General features: G+C 34.5%; 1 protein-coding gene across 4 annotated transcripts in view; it reads right to left on the bottom strand.

Moving 5' to 3' along the window:
• Nucleotides 1–17,360, bottom strand: part of LOC149910320 (uncharacterized) — a 104,219-nt gene that overhangs the window by 65,534 nt on the left and 21,325 nt on the right. For 3 of the 4 annotated variants that reach the window (XM_090112731.1, XM_090112714.1, XM_090112719.1), the window contains exon 2: nucleotides 4,963–4,993. The exons of the other annotated variant lie outside the window; for it this stretch is intronic. The gene's annotated coding sequence lies outside the window, so the exon portion shown is untranslated. The remainder of the gene's footprint in view (nucleotides 1–4,962; nucleotides 4,994–17,360) is intronic. 4 annotated transcript variants of the gene reach the window in all.

Genomic DNA, 17,360 nt, shown 5'->3' with positions numbered 1-17,360 from the left:
GTGAGGAAAACAAGACGATTAATCGTTAATAAGCGACGCCAAGTACAACATAAAACCAGTAAGTAGAGATTATTGTAAGTAAAATCATAATACAAAATGGTTTTGATACTCAATAGTTCATATTTTTGTTGATTTGTATGGTGTATGTTCAGCAACTACCAAGGATAAACAATCAGCCTGTCATTGGGGCTACGAGTGCAGCGATCCTACTGATTTAGACACATGTCAACTGTTCACAAAGTGCAAGGATCAAAAAGAAGCAAAAGAAGACAGTGAGAACCGTTTTCTTTCTATTTTCACATCCATTGTCACATGTAGCTTGATTCTTTTATGCAATTCTATTTTTAGACATAAAAGTTCCTCACACCAGCGATGAACATTCAAAGGCAATTCAACAATTTCGGAAGATGTGTAAGTAATAATAAATACATATTACATAACTATTATATTGCAATCTATTATTTTTAAAATAAATTCAAATGAAATTCTCGTTCCATTAGTAGGAATATCGCTTGTGGATGAAGAAGTTGAAAAAATATGTAAGTTTTTAAAATATGCATGAATAGACCTAAATAGTTAAATGATTTTAATTAAAATAATTAAGGAAATACATATGCATGATTTTCTTTTACAGTGGAGAGTCGGATTATTAGTATGAAACCAAATAAATTGCAGGGTAAGGTGAAACAAGTTTTTAGTATCGAATGAAATTATTTACATAATTAGTATTCAATTGATTTTTGTAATGTAAATTGATTTATTAACTCCAATAACAATATCCTCTTTCCATTTACATTAAAGATGCCGATGAAAGGATTGAAAGTCTATCAGAATATTTTAATAGCATTGTTATGGCGGAAGAACAACGTAAGTATAAAATATATATTTCATAATATTTTATATGACTTACACAAATTTATAATACACATGATAAAATATGTAAAACAACAGGGACAACTACTGCATTGTCTCCATCTGCAGACGATGAAGATACCACAGAAATTAATAATGATGCGGCGAAAGAGGTAAATATTTTTTTAATTCTACAGTAATCGATTCGCTCGATCCGTCATGTTTTTTGCTCAATGAACGCATTTTATTTTCAGAAAAACCAGAAGATGATTGAAAATGATTTTAAAAATGAAAGCAAAGAGAAGCACGAAATGAGAAAAAGTTTAAAATTTATGATAAAAACAACACCGGTCTACAGTTGATTTTTAAATAACATTATTCCAACAAATTTTCGTTTCCATTTATTAAACTCATTCGTGGAAGGGACTTTTGTTTCAATAGTCTAGACATTAAAAGGTAAAAGGTTACACGCGCCGCTCCTGATGTTATACAAAGATTTCCTTAGTTATATCTAATGTCGGACAAGGCCAGCACTAGAATGGGTACAATAAAGTCTGTCGGGAGTGTCCCGGAAACAAATGACAACATTCAAAGATCTAGCTTTCAATGTGCTTGTCGGGCATTACTGCGCTTCTTATAGATTCGTTCAATTCACTTCTATTAGGTTAAAATGTTTGATTGCTTTAAAGGTCACTTATGCAGAAGATGCGATGATTTATTATTTTGTATATTGTCTGATGGATTATAATAGTTAAAGTTTAACGAGATAATTTTTGGTATTTGTAGCTTACCATCCAATGTTATATCATGGTAACTCTCGTACAGAACGCTCAACGTCTGGACCTAATTTCGTTAGTAAAATAATTAACACTGTACATACGTATAGGTACGTGGTTTGAATGTGTTAAAGGCGAGTGTCATAAACGGAGTCGTTACTGCATTAGAATAAGGGATCATGCATTATATCAATGCCATATTTAAATGCTGAGAATAATGTCATACATTATTGAATTACCTAGCTATTTAGCATTAAATTTTAATGGAGGCATTATTAATCAATTTTAAATTTTATAGGAATAAGCTAAAGCATTAGATTTAAAGTTGCAACGGTGATTTCTCACCTGCGAGAGTAATTATTATGTGTACGCCGCAGTTGAAAACGAATTGGGGCGTAAAACAATATAATTTAGTAGAGTGACATTTCAATTTGAGTTTGCTTTTTGTCCAGGCCACCGTAGTGGAAAGCAAAGCTAGTTTTGATCGTTTCAGCGATGTATGTGACAGGCTAACTTGCGTCCTAGGACCAAACTGCGATACAAGACTTGGAAACAATGGCAATTTTGAAAACAAATTTATTTCATACGGGTTTGGTAATCTATGGCGATTTTACACTGGCACACATGCAGGCAAAATTGCGTTTACCAAATAAGGGTTTCTGTATGGTTTCTGTTCAAACTTAGTCAATACGAAGTTTAAGATGTATTAAATCTCGATGACTCGGTCATTATGTAATGTATTAAAATTTGAAAATATTCACTACTTTGCTCCTTTGTAACTGTGTCCGAATTTTAATATTTTACTTATTTTAACTTAGAAAAATACAGAATAAGTTAATGGGTTTCACTGACTGCATATTGTAGCCACACATGTTGTAAGTTTTCAAAACGTTAAATAAGTCCGTGGATTTGTTTTCTATGTGGTTTTTGATTTCTAAATTGACATGTTTTATCTGAATTGATTCAAACCTAAAATTTAATATAATTTAGTAGTTTCATGTTTATGTTAATGTTTATATTGATCAAGTTTATATTCTTCAATTTATTATTATTGCTCTAAATGCAGAATTAATTCTGCTTAAGCAGTTGAAAGTAACATTAAAAATATACATTCCGCAATCAGGGTTCCCGTATGCCAAACACGAACACCGCAATTAAAATATGAGGGTAGGGTCGGGTGGTCGTTAAGGAGAAATTAATTGACGTCGCAGCCAATGACTAGAATGCTGTTTATTTTATAATCGGTCGGTAGGGAAGGTGAGTACACCCAATTACGCTTCGATCTGGGCTTGGTGAGCCAGCGGCGTGGCGCGTGCGGTCGTAACTGGATTATTGGTCGCCGTCGGCAGGCTGGAGGGGCAAACACGACCACAGAGTACTCTACGTACTTCCATTATATTACGATGGGATTTCACGGATTTAGATATTAATTCATCGGATAGTTTGTAATCCGTTCGCTGCATTAAGCAGCGCGCTGCGCAAATTATGTTGTATCCGTTCGGTTGAACCAAAATTCAACAATTTTTTTGGTAATATTTATGTAGGAGTAGGTTTTAGAGTAGGTAAGCTGCGTGACTGGAAGTGAGTGTTTATTTAATATTTTAATATTGCAGACTATGCAGTATGCTCGTCAAATGCAAAGACAAATGTAGTACATATTCACATGACAATTATTTTTTGCGAACAAGAATCTTTGGAGTCAGGGAGATCTGCGTTATTAAAATAAACCTTGATAAAAGATTATCCATACCCTTCTATCTAGCCTGTGCTCTAGCCGGCATCAAATTCTACCGTGTATTATATAATTCGATACAGTTTCATCAGCGTCTGTACGTCGTTTGCCGGATCCCCTTATGCCATTACGGAACCTTAATTCACTAGGAAGATAGGAATTTTCTCACCGTCCTTTATACAAAAATTGTTTACGAAATAAATTATTGATATTATAACTATGAACGGTGTTAACATTTCAATATTGAAAAACAAAGCATATTCATTGAAAAGTATCAAAGCTTTCTAAACACAAACGATTTATAGCACAAAATGTAGGTGGGAGGCAATATTGGCAATCATTACAGAATATAAACACAACAAAGAAAGGCGAAGCGCGCCTGTTGCAGTCTCGTTTATTTCATAAAAAATATAACAAAAAAGCAGCCATCGACGCGGAAGCTCTGATAGCAGCCAGACAAACATTGAAATGTTTTTCTTTATTGTATTTTATATCAGAGGTGAAGAATTATTTATAATGTAAAAATAGTTAGAATACAGAGAATATTAATAAACTTCAAACTCTTCATGCACGCCTATATGTCAATGATAAATTAAATTACCTTTATGTATTATTTATAATTTATAATTCAATTAAAGATAAAAGTGATTAGCACTTTTAATATTTTATTATAATTGAACTATAAAGTACAATTCAAAAAAATCTTTAATCGAGACATTGAATCAATCAAAATAATATTTACATTCATTTTATTCATATGCTAAATTGAACGCATAAAAATGAATGCACGGCAACGGGTATATTAATAGTCCTTCACGGACAGCATTCACATACCAAAAATGTAATGAACACAGTAACGTGCAAGCTGTAAGCATCTAGGTCAATGGATAGATCGCAGAAAAAGTAACAAAGTTAATTAAAAACTGAACCTATGATAAAAATCTCTATTCCTCTGAACGTGGAATTTTCGTTTATCCAATACCTACTGTGATCTGGTTATTTATTTTGTCTGTTTCCGTTGGGTGGGATAAAACCTATGTTCACTGACATTGATATTTAACAGAACGGTCATGTGGATAAATGAAATTATTGCAACGTAAATGGGAACTGACCAAATAGAGAAAATACATTTAATGGCCCTGAGAGGAGTTGTCGCATCGCTCTACTGTTTATGTTTTGTCTTTACGTCCGTAATGAACACCTTATATGTTTACGCATCTCACACACTTAGACAACTTATTATACTACTATATTATTTAGATCTCTGGGGTGACTTACGCGTCTTCGTAAAATGCAAAACAAGGGAACTTTTCCCCTAAATCAAGAAAGGAGCCCTTTACGAGCTATAGGACATCCAACAAAAACAAAAGAACTTTCTTAAAACAGGGGTTGGTCGAGTGTGTAAAAAGCTCTAATTGCATTATTATTTATTTAGAAGTTTTACCATTCTTCTTTTTGAACATCGCGTCGTAATGCTGTTCGTATAAAAAATAGGGGAATTTCTGTTTAAGTCCAAATAATGTGTAAGAAAGAAATTAAAAAGCGTGAGAAATAATTTCATTGAGATTTATAACATGGATTATTGTAAATTGTAATACATACCTTATTCCCGCTCAATAAATAATGTCGGCATCTGAAATAATAAAAAAACAGCTTTAAAAAAAAATACGATCCTGAAGCGTTTTAAAATGCTATTAAATTTTAGCAATTGATACTGAATAAAAAGCGATGTAAACAATCCATAATGAACAACAAGATAACGAGACTGGCTGCTATTGTAACATTGGCATATTTAATTATAAAGAATTGGAGTATAAATGTTTACTGAAAATATATAATTGGGCGCATGGGAACAATCGATAAGAATAATTCCTGTTTAATAATGAACGCTATTTGTGCTGTACGCATTGCATGGCTGATGGCTTATACTCGACACAATGTGGCGTGTTGAGAGTGGTAATTAGTGATCGTTTGCCTACCAGGAGTATTTCTCAAGAGTTCCGGTGGTATCGTGCTATGCATTCTCTACAACAATAGGCCCTCCGGACGCCTTCCTTTTGTATTTAGTCAAGTATCTTGAAAAACAAAATTATGTGCCGTCCTTCAAATCCGTATAACTTTACACTTTGTCCCGTACAATAATGCAGAGGGCGTCGTAAAAGAAACTTGGCGAATCTAAATAATTTTGGAGTAGGCTTGCGAAGGTCCCTTAAATATCGTTGGTTCTCTCTCTCTCTTATAACTCAGACTTAGGTATAGGTACTCGTAGCTAACTCCTTGCTGTATTTCAAATTCATGACTATTCTCCATTCAGACACGGCGCCTAGCTATGTATATTGTATATGTCTCTATACTTAACAAATAAGTAAATGCTTGATTTTAGATACATATTACAACAATATAGTTTTAATATTCAAAACTCGATCATTTTGTCTATTCAGAATTTCCAAAAAAAGGCTTATATTTTTTTTAGACATTATAGTTTAACCCTTATAGGTATATAATATTATGTGTATGATTTGATAGGAAATCGTGTTCAACTTATACTTTCCCTCGAGTTCCTGTGTGCGAAAGTTTCCTGATCATAAATAATATGAAACGGTCTCAGTCCATTGAATAAAAAGTTCTAGAGTGCGTGAGTTAGTAACGTAAGATGTTTCTTCGGAAACATGTCAAGAGTCCCTAGGTAATAAACATACTAAAACCCCGGGCTACTAGGAGGAGCCCCGGAGTGGGGGGAGGGGGAAAATGGGTCCATTTTTTCATTTTTCGCTTAAATCTCAAAAACGGTACATGTTAGAGAAAAACTTTCAAGGAAAAGTTGAAAGGCCATAAAATTATCTACAACTTGTACCTGAATCATTTTTTCCTATATCCTACTGTTTCTGAGTTATACGCAGTAAAACATGATTTTGGCTCAAACAATTTCCACATCAATCGATCAAAAAATATTTCTTTCTTCCAAAAAACTCAAAAGTGCAACTTGTGACCGGTACTGATAGATTGCTCTTAATTAGGTCTATAATTGGTAAAATAAACACATTCCTCCATGGAAGCCTTTAGGAGGAATCGATTGTCAAAATATTATATTATGGTAGTTTGAGTTACTGAACTTGATCTTTTTATTTTTTTCTTCCAAAAAACTCATAAGTGCAACTTGTGACCGGTACAGATAGATTGCTCATAATTGGGTCTATCATTGATAAAAATACCAGATTCCAACACGGAGGCGTTTACGGGGAATTGAATTTTATTAGGGTAGTTACGATACTTGAACATTTTATTTTTTTTCTCCAAAAAAACTCAAAAGTGCAACTTGTGACCGATACTGATAGATTGTTCTTAATTAGGTCTATAATTAGTAAAATAAACACATTCCTCCATGGAAGCCTTTAGGAGGAATCGATTTTCAAAATACTATATTAGGGTAGTTTGAGTTACTGAACTTGATCTTTTTATTTTTTTCTTCCAAAAAACTCAAAAGTGCAACTTGTGACTGGTACTGTTAGATTGCTCTTAATTAGGTCTATAATTGGTAAAATAAACACATTCCTCCATGGAAGCCTTTAGGAGGAATCGATTGTCAAAATACTATATTAGGGTAGTTTGAGTTACTGAACTTGATCTTTTTATTTTTTTCTTCCAAAAAACTCAAAAGTGCAACTTGTGACCGGTACAGATAGATTGCTCATAATTGGGTCTATCATTGATAAAAATACCAGATTCCAACACGGAGGCGTTTACGGGGAATTGAATTTTATTAGGGTAGTTACGATACTTGAACTTTTTATTTTTTTTCTCCAAAAAAACTCAAAAGTGCAACTTGTGACCGATACTGATAGATTGCTCTTAATTAGGTCTATAATTAGTAAAATAAACACATTCCTCCATGGAAGCCTTTAGGAGGAATCGATTGTCAAAATACTATATTAGGGTAGTTTGAGTTACTGAACTTGATCTTTTTATTTTTTTCTTCCAAAAAACTCAAAAGTGCAACTTGTGACCGGTACAGATAGATTGCTCATAATTAGGTCTATCATTGATAAAAATACTAGATTCCACCATGGAGGCGTTTACGGGGAATTGAATTTTATTAGGGTAGATACGATACTTGAACTTTTTATTTTTTTTCTTCCAAAAAAACTCAAAAGTGCAACTTGTGACCGGTACCGATAGATTGCTCATAATTAGGTCTATCATTGATAAAAAAACCAGATTCTACCATGGAGGCCTTTAGGAGGTATTGAATTTTATTAGGGTAGTTACGATACATGAACTTTTTAACTAACTACCCTAATAAAATTCAATTCCCCGTAAACGCCTCCATGGTGGAATCTGGTATTTTTATCAATGATAGACCTAATTCTGAGCAATCTATCTGTACTGGTCACAAGTTGCACTTTTGAGCTTTTTGGAAGAAAAAAATAAAAAGTTCATGTATCGTAACTACCCTGATAAAATTCAATTCCCCGTAAACGCCTCCGTGGTGGAATCTGGTATTTCTAGCAATGATAGACCTAATTATGAGCAATCTATCTGTACCGGTCACAAGTTGCACTTTTGAGTTTTTTGGAAGAAAAAAATAAAAAGATCAAGTTCAGTAACTCAAACTAATATAATATTTAATATATTATTAAATAATAAATTATTAAATAAATATATTATTAATAAATTTATTATTAAATATTATATTATTAAATACTAATATATTATTTATATAACTAATATAATATTTTGACAATCGATTCCTCCTAAAGGCTTCCATGGAGGAATGTGTTTATTTTACCAATTATAGAACTAATTAAGAGCAATCTATCAGTACTGGTCACAAGTTGCACATTTGAGTTTTTTGGAAGAAAGAAATATTTTTTGATTGATTGATGTTGAAATTGTTTGAGCCAAAATCATGTTTTACTGCGTATAACTCAGAAACGGTAGGATATAGGAAAAAATGATTCAGGTACAACTTGTAGATAATTTTATGGCCTTTCAATTTTTCCTTGAAAGTTTTTCTCTAACATGTACCGTTTTTGAGATTTAAGCGAAAAATGAAAAAATGGACCCATTTCCCCCCTCCCCCCACTCCGGGGCTCCTCCTAGTGGCCCGGGGTTTTAGTATGTTTATTACCTAGGGACTCTTGACATGTTTCCGAAGAAACATCTTACGTTACTAACTCACGCACTCTAGACCCCCCTTGGAGGGACTCATTCAATGGACTATCTCTAATCCCGCGAGAACGTGGTTCTATGAATCTAAAATTCTTAATAAGGGCGAACTTCCCGCTTACGCCTGAACCGTTTCCCATCCCATTAAGCTTTATTGCGACGTATGATACAGAAGGATATCCGTTGTCTTCGATAACTAACGTCAGAGTTCATCAATATCTTTCAACGGCCAGCGAGTAGCCAAATAAAATGATTATGAATAGCCCAATATGTACGCGTGACGTCAACGGTTCCATCTCCCTCATATTACATTAGACGACCCAATTCGCAAATATCGTCATGTCATCCATAATATTAACGTAGTTTTCGTATATTATAGTTATATTTATACAGAGAATATATTTGTTAATTGGCAGTTTTTATTGCTATGAAAAGATAGAGCAATAACTGTATACAAACATTTACCTATAGATCCATTGATTAAAAATTATTATCAGTCGTACTATCTCGGAAAAACAAGTTTTTATACTAATATGTAGAATTCAGCACAACAAATTTTATATAAGTTCCTGAATTACTATACAATTAACTTTAAATGTGTTATGTTTTTAATTATCTCCATACTGTTCTATAATTAAGTTCCGTTGAACCAGTTTTCCCTTAGACAAATTCGATTATCCGTAAATGCTTTTTGTAATCGTTATAAAACAATAACCCCGCTTAACCGTGTCCCGCAGCGGGGATCGCAAGTGTGTCAAGGATGATAAGCGGAAAATTTGCTTTGAAAGCTGGGAATACAACACAATACAGTGTTCGCCTTCGTTACTATAAATGCTTATGTTACTAAATAACTTTCATCTTCAGGGATTTTCTGACACATAAACGCGTTGCCGTTCGCGAATAAGTATGAAACAAAGTTCTCGAACATTTGTTGAGAAATTATTGTAACGTTATTATTTAGACGTTGTTACGTTTTTATTGTTAGAACAGTCAAATACTTTTTGTAGCGAAACGAAACGGATTCAGACTGTCACATGTTAAAATAATTGTATTGTTATTTCGTTTTTAACCGGTTCATATTTATAAAAGCTTCTCTGACTAGTAGCTCGAACAATTATTTCTATCCAAGATATACCTACAGGAACACGTTTTAATTTTTTATTGTTAATTTTTCAAGATTATTTTTTTTGTTAAGATTCTTCTTTTTAAAAAATAATCTTACATCAATTATTAATTTTATTGCATAAAAATTTAACGACCTTATATTGAAGTAAATAAACTTTTATATCAAATTAAATTATAATAACGGCTTTATTTATGTCGGCTTCATTAAAAGTTGCCGCGTAATTATTAGGTGCTAGATTTATACTTAACGGTAGAACCATAAATTTTTATTTGAAAACGCATTGAATCACTTATAAGTTGGTATTTCTATAATTTCAATAAAAAATAAAAAATGCACATGGTACTGTCTAGTATATAAAGTACCTAGTTTAGAAAATAATACAAATTATCATCCAATGAGCAAGCAAAATATGTTTATTGTATATAATCTATATCATGATAAGTAATTGAACGCGATTAAAATGATAAAATTTAAACAAAAGATTATATTCACATGAAAAGAAATAGCCGAATATAGTATGTTATCGGGAACTTTTCCGCCATGATTTGTTGGAACCAAGGATTACGCACTTGACAGGCTTTATCTATTGATTGAAGAATATGTATGAGATACCCGTAATCTTCCGTATTTCCTAGTAAAACGGGCAAGTATATTAGTATTGAATAATATATTCATTAGTCGATGGCATGAAGCCAAAAATATCTTTCGGCACGAGATGGTGCCTGGACCACATGGCTGTCTTATCTCCACATAATGTATGCTTCTGTTTAATTATAATATCAAGTGATATACGCCGCTGCTGTTTTTAATATTGGTAATTAATTTTAGTATGTACGTTACATTTTTAGAGATGTTTTCTTTTAGCATAAGTATATTATGTGCATTATATAAAATCATTAAATATTTGGCAGATTGTTTACCAACATCAATTATTCAATCGTGTATAAATGCGTGTTTCTTGTTATGCTGTTTATTAGGGTACACTGTTTGGTTTTCTATATCCACCTACCTCTATGTGTTTCTAATTTCTCTATTATCTAGTATCTACTCAATTAAATCCATCGCTACTTATATTAATTCGACCAAGCCAACTAGACGCTCGGGTGGAATGCGGCCTCCCCGCCCGCTTACCGCCTCAGGTACCGCGTTCGCCTTAGCGGTTCGCAGCATCGACGCATTCGTACGTTTCGCATCGCTAGTTATTTCTGTACTTTTTATTATTAATCGTTAAAGCTTGTTGTTGACTGTTAAGTTTTTCGTTGTTATTTGTTTAAGTTTTTACTGTGTTGTTATTCATAGACAGCCCTCGAAATGGGGAAAAATAAGACTATTCATAGCGGAGAGCGAACAGTGATATTATTAATATTTTTTTTTTGCTATCTGTACCCGAGACATGGGCGGGTGACGTCACAGTTGAAAAGGGTCTAGTTGGCTTGGTCACGTAGTAGTATATCACAGGACTACTAAAAATAGCACATTCGTACAATGTGCAGATCGTAGCCCGCGTAGGTATGATATTATGTATCGAAAGTTTCTCCTTTGTTTGTTTAAGTTTACGTAACCTAAATTTATATTTATGACGTTACCTACTAAAATAGTTTTGGTAAAACTGTACATTATAGGGCGTGGAAATTGGGGGTAGTGGGGGGTGGAGAAAGGGGGGGTGGGTACTAGGAACTTCCCCTGTAAAGGGGGGGGCGCGAAAATTAATAGTTTTCGAGATATTTACAAATTAAGTTTTGGTCCGCCAAAAGCAAAGGGGGCGCAAAGTAAGGACTTAGAAAATTTTTGATCTAAAGTGAAAATTGTATAGGAATCATAAAATACATAATTTTTATTCAAAACGCTAAAATAAGCATGTTTTATAAAAAAAACTTTTTCTCTAAAATAAAAAATGGCCGAGATATTCGCCCTCAAAGATTGATGATAAAACCTAACCTAACCCTTTCCCTATCTCCTCATGTCTTTTTTATATTGTCTCAGACACTGCCTTAGCTCCGGCGCTACGGGAAGTGCAGCCCTTCCGCCCTTGCGTGACAAAGCACGGTCGCCCGTACTCCACTTCGCAGCTTCAGCTTATTGGTCGCCTTCGGCGACCAGCCTCAGCCGCTCCGCTCCGCACGGCTCCCGAGCTTTGTCACGGCGGGCGAGGGCTGCTCTCCCTCCGCGCCTCCGGCTTTTTACATACACTCTAGGGGTAGGGCAGACAAGACCACGTGGAATTCGGGGTTGACAGCTTCGGTTCTGTGGCAAGTCTTATGATAATGCAATGCTTATTTTAGCGTAACGTTTTTTAGCTAGATTCGGACTTTCGCAGCTTAATATTGAATACATAATATTCCATCATTGAAAAAATTTACATTTTACAATCCGTCATGTATCTTGGTAATTATCAAGTTTAGAGAAAAGTTGCCCCAACAAAACATGCTTTTATTAGCGTAATCTTTACGATAAAACAATAATAAATAGGTGTTATAATGATACCAACTCCATCAAAAATTTTCTAAGTCCTGCGCCCCCTTTGCTTTAGGTATTTTTTTCCAGTTCCACATTGATCTGAAGCAATTAATATTAATTATTACTTTACAATAATAGTTTTCAATACTAGTAATATTGCATTAGCTCTTTGATTTGAAATATGACAGATTTAATGTAATAGACATTAGTATGACCTGTAGTTTTTTTTTGTTTGAGTGGGAATCGCCCTAAAGTCGCTTCTGGCACTCGCCGGCCGCTGCCGCGGCACGCTCGCTTCGCTCGCTCGGCTCGTGCGGCAGTTCAAATGTTAACCTAACACGCTCGTCGCTTCGCTCCTCGCTACCTATTTGTATGCTAAAAGTAAAAGTTTAATAGTTTTGTACAGTTTTAGGGCTTAACAGGAGTACGCACGAAACGATCTCGACTGAAAGGCAGCAAACGAACGGTAACTGAAAATGACGTCGTTATTGTTTTGTTCCACGGTACAAAGCGTACAATTAATATTGGACAGCGCTAGTCGTCCGCTAAACGGATGAATAAAATAAATTAGTCGTCCGATTACCGGATGAATAAAATAATTTAATCGTCCGATAACATCTATTTATCTATATAGTTAGGTTATCGGGGTTTCTTTAGAGAACTGCCGCACGTATTATAGGTTTTTTGTGGGGGGAGGAGGGCACACGTAGGTATTTGATTTTTTTTTGCGCGTCGACGGAGCCCCGCTTCGCGGGGCTCCTATTTCTGTGTAGTTTTTTTTTTTAAGAAACCTAACCTAACCTAACCTAACGGCTAACCTAACCTAACTTGATTTTTTTTTGCGCGTCGACGGAGCCCCGCTTCGCGGGGCTCCTATTTCTGTGTAGTTTGTTTTTAAGAAACCTAACCTAACCTAAAGGCTAACCTAACCTAAACCTAACCTAACGAATTGAGGGTGAATATCTCCGCCATTTTTGATTTTAGAGAAAAGTTGTTCCTATAAAACATGCTTATATTAGCGTTATCTTTACGATAAAACAATAATAAATAGGTGTTAAAATGACACCAACTCCATCAAAAGTCCTGCGCCCCCTTTGCTTTAGTCCAACCCAACTAGCTTTAGTGTTAAAAGGTTATCTAGTAATCCGAATAATCGGACGATTAAATTATTTTATTCATCCGGTAATCGGACGACTAATTTATTTTATTCATCCGTTTAGCGGACGACTAGACACTTCGATTAATATTTTTGTTAAATTATAAATTGCGAATATTAATAATTTTATTTTATTTAATCTATTTTACAAAAACTATACTTAATAATAATTATTTTTAATGTTGTTGTTAAAAAATATACAAATTTCATATATAAAATTTAAATTATAATATTTTTTTTGTTAGATAGAAATGTTTTACCTGAAATGAAACGCGTTTGACAATCGCTGTAGGTCAATTTGACACTGTCATAACAGTAAGTTCGCGTTTCAAAGATAAAATGGAGTAAAATTTTCCGATTTTCAAAAATTCGTGACTCAAAAACAAAAAGTTTTCGCGCTGTGAAATTTCAGATTTAGGTTCCATAGGACAATAGCTAACCACAAAAAAAATTACGACTCTCAACTCCACGCCCTATAATGTACAGTTTAGCCATAGTTTTTATTGCTAATCATCGAAGAAGAAAGAAGAGAATAGATATTTATCTACTTACTGCTTTTTTTTTCTATTGTACGGCGTGTAATACAATCTAATACGATTAAATAAAAGACGTTTGACCGCAAAAGCGGAAGCCAAACATTTCCCTTGGTTACAGTATCATGGCTTAGTATTGTATAACATGGAATACATTGACATAATATCGTAAGCACGTGTACATTGCAAGGGTCGGTCAATGACCCGCGATTTCAAGGGACCGTTAATCACTTTTGCGCGGAAGAACCACGGTGCACGCAACCTAAGGTCGATTCGCCGGTTGCCCTCGTTTGAACATCATAAACATTGTTATTTATATACGAATATTTCAATATTGTTACCCAAACCGTAACAAAGTAACCTAGATTACAAATTTCATTTGACCATTAAAATTGTTTAACGTGTTCATAAAATCTTATTTGAATAATAAACATGTGTTTATAATGTCATGTTATCATAATTGTTAAATTAATTTAATGGTCGTTAACTTCACGCTACGATTAACAGTTCTAAAACGAATAATTTTAAACAAGCCCAGTGTTCTATACCATCGATCCCCTCAATTTATTCTGAAAGGTCAGTAACTATTATAGGTACCTACATAATCGTTTAAAATACCTAATACCAAGTGCACATCTATTTTTTTCGTATTTTTTAATAATGCAAAAAATATTGGTCAATAAATACTTCGTATTCGTATAATTATGAGATCTAAACCGGTAACATTAGTGTTGTTAATAAGTTACTAACTGCACCTCAAATGTAAACCAGGCCTTAGCTCCAACGTGCTATGGATAACTTTCAAGCCTAACTTGTAACGGTAAGGAGACATGAATACCTATAAAACATTCATAATATTATTTGCATGGATACAATTATTATGTTTCGCAGCTTCATTCTTTGCGATTTATATTGACATGGTGTAGTAGCGTTCCTAGCCTGAGCCTTGCACGGGTTTTTTAAAGTTATATTATTAATTTAAATTTATATTTTTATAATTTTTAAATTATACTTTTTTTTTTTTTTTTTTTTTTGTGGCAACACTTTTTACCCCTACCATTTACCTACCCCCATCATTTCTCAAACGGTTCGTTACGATGTGTAGGTCATTCTGCGTTTCCGTGCTCAAGCCTTCGCACGTCTCCGATAAAATCATTTTTGAATTTTAAAAAATTAAAATAATTAGTGCTCAATATGGGGAAGAAAAGGAAACATGAAAAGACGGACGAAGAAATTAGACGAAAGATTAAAAAACTAGAAAATCGGCTTGCCAAAAGAGCAAATCAATCTACAAGCGATTCGTCGGAAGAAAATATGATAAGTAAGTTGGTAATTTTTAAAAAATACAACGGTTTTTTGTTTTGATTAATTAGTGATGCGTACTGCTAAAATTGGGCTGTTACTATCATCAACATTAATCAATGCTTAGTGATGCGAGGATACCATACCTGGGTTTCTTCTATCACAAATAAAGCGACGCGTACTGCTATACTTGGGCTGATACTGTCGCTGTTTTTAAAAAACATTTTCTATATAGAAATGTTTTTGCAAATGTTTTCGCCACTGAGGGACCACCAAACTGATGAGGCACCTCGACCGTTATCACCATGTCCTTTGTCACCTCAAGAAATCGCGCCACGTCCCGACTCGCCACGACCTGATGAGTTTGTTGAACCGCAACCGGGAACGTCGGTGGACAGTGATAAACGAAATGAAGAGCTGGAGCTGGGTGAAGACGTCCTTCAATTGTTAGGAGACGCTCCAAAAACCGACACTTCGCTGGGCCCTGCGATCCATAAGGATGTCGCCAGCATGTGGCAGGACATCCTTTCCAAAGGACTTCCTAAGGAAATAAAAGATATCCTTTACAAAGAATATCTAGTTCCCAATAATTGCGATTTGTTGCTGGCCCCTGCTCTCAACCCGGAGGTAAAGGCTGCACTGCCTGAAGACTACCTAAAAATAGACCTAGTGTATCTGTGTCGACTTATGAAGTCAACAAGGGCCGTTTGAACTATGTTCCTCAGCAGCGTCAGGCGGACAACAAACGCCACGACAACCGTTTCTCTCGTGTGCCCAACATGGCGTCGCGTCCACCTCCGAGCAACAGTGCACGACGACCCCCCGACCGGACGTATCCGCCTTCGAAGACACCAGCACCGCAGCGGAGGCAATAATCTACCAGGTGCGATATGCTGGAAGACTTCAGCATTATTTTAATAACTGGCGTAATATAACTAATGATAAGATCATTTTATCGTGGGTTAAAGGTTATTCTATACCTTTTAAGTCTTATCCGTTTAGAACCGATAAGCCTAGTGTGTATCCTAAAATGGAACAAGAACGACAAGATTTTGATACGTGTTTGTCGAACTTATTATCTATAAATGCGATATCGCATTGTAACCATGAACCGGGCGAGTTTTTATCCTCTATTTTCCTAGTGTCTAAACCAAATGGTGACAAGAGATTTATTCTTAACTAGCGGTCCGCCCCGGCTTCGCCCGTGGTACATGTTTACGTTCTCTCTGCATAAGAACCATCCTCGTACTTCAAGGAATATAATAAAATAAAAAAAATAAAAAAAAAAGAATTATCGAAATCGGTTCAGCCGTTCTCGAGTTATACGCTTACCAACACATTTTGCGATTCATTTTTATATATAAGACTAGCGGTCCGCCCCGGCTTCGCCCGTGGTACATAATATTTTACGTTACGTTTTCTCTACATAAGAACCATCTTCGTACTTCAAGGAATATAATAAAAAAAAAAGAAAAAAAAAAAAAAGAATTATCGAAATCGGTTCAGCCGTTCTCGAGTTATGCGCTTACCAACACATTTTGCGATTCATTTTTATATATATAAGATTTAAAATGCCTTAACAAGTTCATTGAAACTTAACATTTTAAAATGGAGGATTATCGTACTGCGTCAAAGTTGATAACTCCAAACTGTTTTATGGCAACTATCGATTTAAAGGATGCTTATTTTTAGTGCCAGTTAATAAAATGCACAGAAGGTACTTACGGTTTGAGTATGATGGAGTCCTTTACGAATTTAATTGTTTGCCATTTGGTTTATGCTCCGCACCGTTCGTGTTTACAAAACTTCTAAAACCTATATTTGAATTTTTAAGAAAAACTCATCGTGTGATATCAGTCGTTTATCTTGATGATGTCTTTTGTATTGGTAGAACGCTATTAGAATGCCAAGAAAACATAACTTTGACCAAAACTCTTTTTGAAACACTAGGTTTTTTGATTAACTTAGAGAAAAGTTCGTTCTAGTACCAAAGATGCAATGCAAGTATTCGGCTCCAATAATATGTTTTTAAAACTACCCGACGATAAGAAGTTAAAAATTAAAGAAAAAGTTTCCACCGTCTTAAAAAGCAAAAAATGCAAATTACGAGAATTTACTCAATTTATCGGTTTATTAATTTCAGCTTGTCCCGCAATTCAATATGCTTGGTTATAGTATACTAAAATTTTCGAACAGTATAAATATGTGTTTGCTAAACCCTAGAAGCCTAATCTATATAGAACGTACACAAAGCCTTAAT

The sequence above is a fragment of the Colias eurytheme genome, chromosome 2, assembly GCF_061535395.1.
Source record: "Colias eurytheme isolate Ceu_HAF_F1 chromosome 2, ilColEury1 Martin Lab GWU primary, whole genome shotgun sequence".
Lineage (NCBI taxonomy): Eukaryota > Metazoa > Arthropoda > Insecta > Lepidoptera > Pieridae > Colias > Colias eurytheme.
Note: the sequence above shows the minus strand (reverse complement) of the source record. Positions and strands in the feature narration are given on the sequence as shown.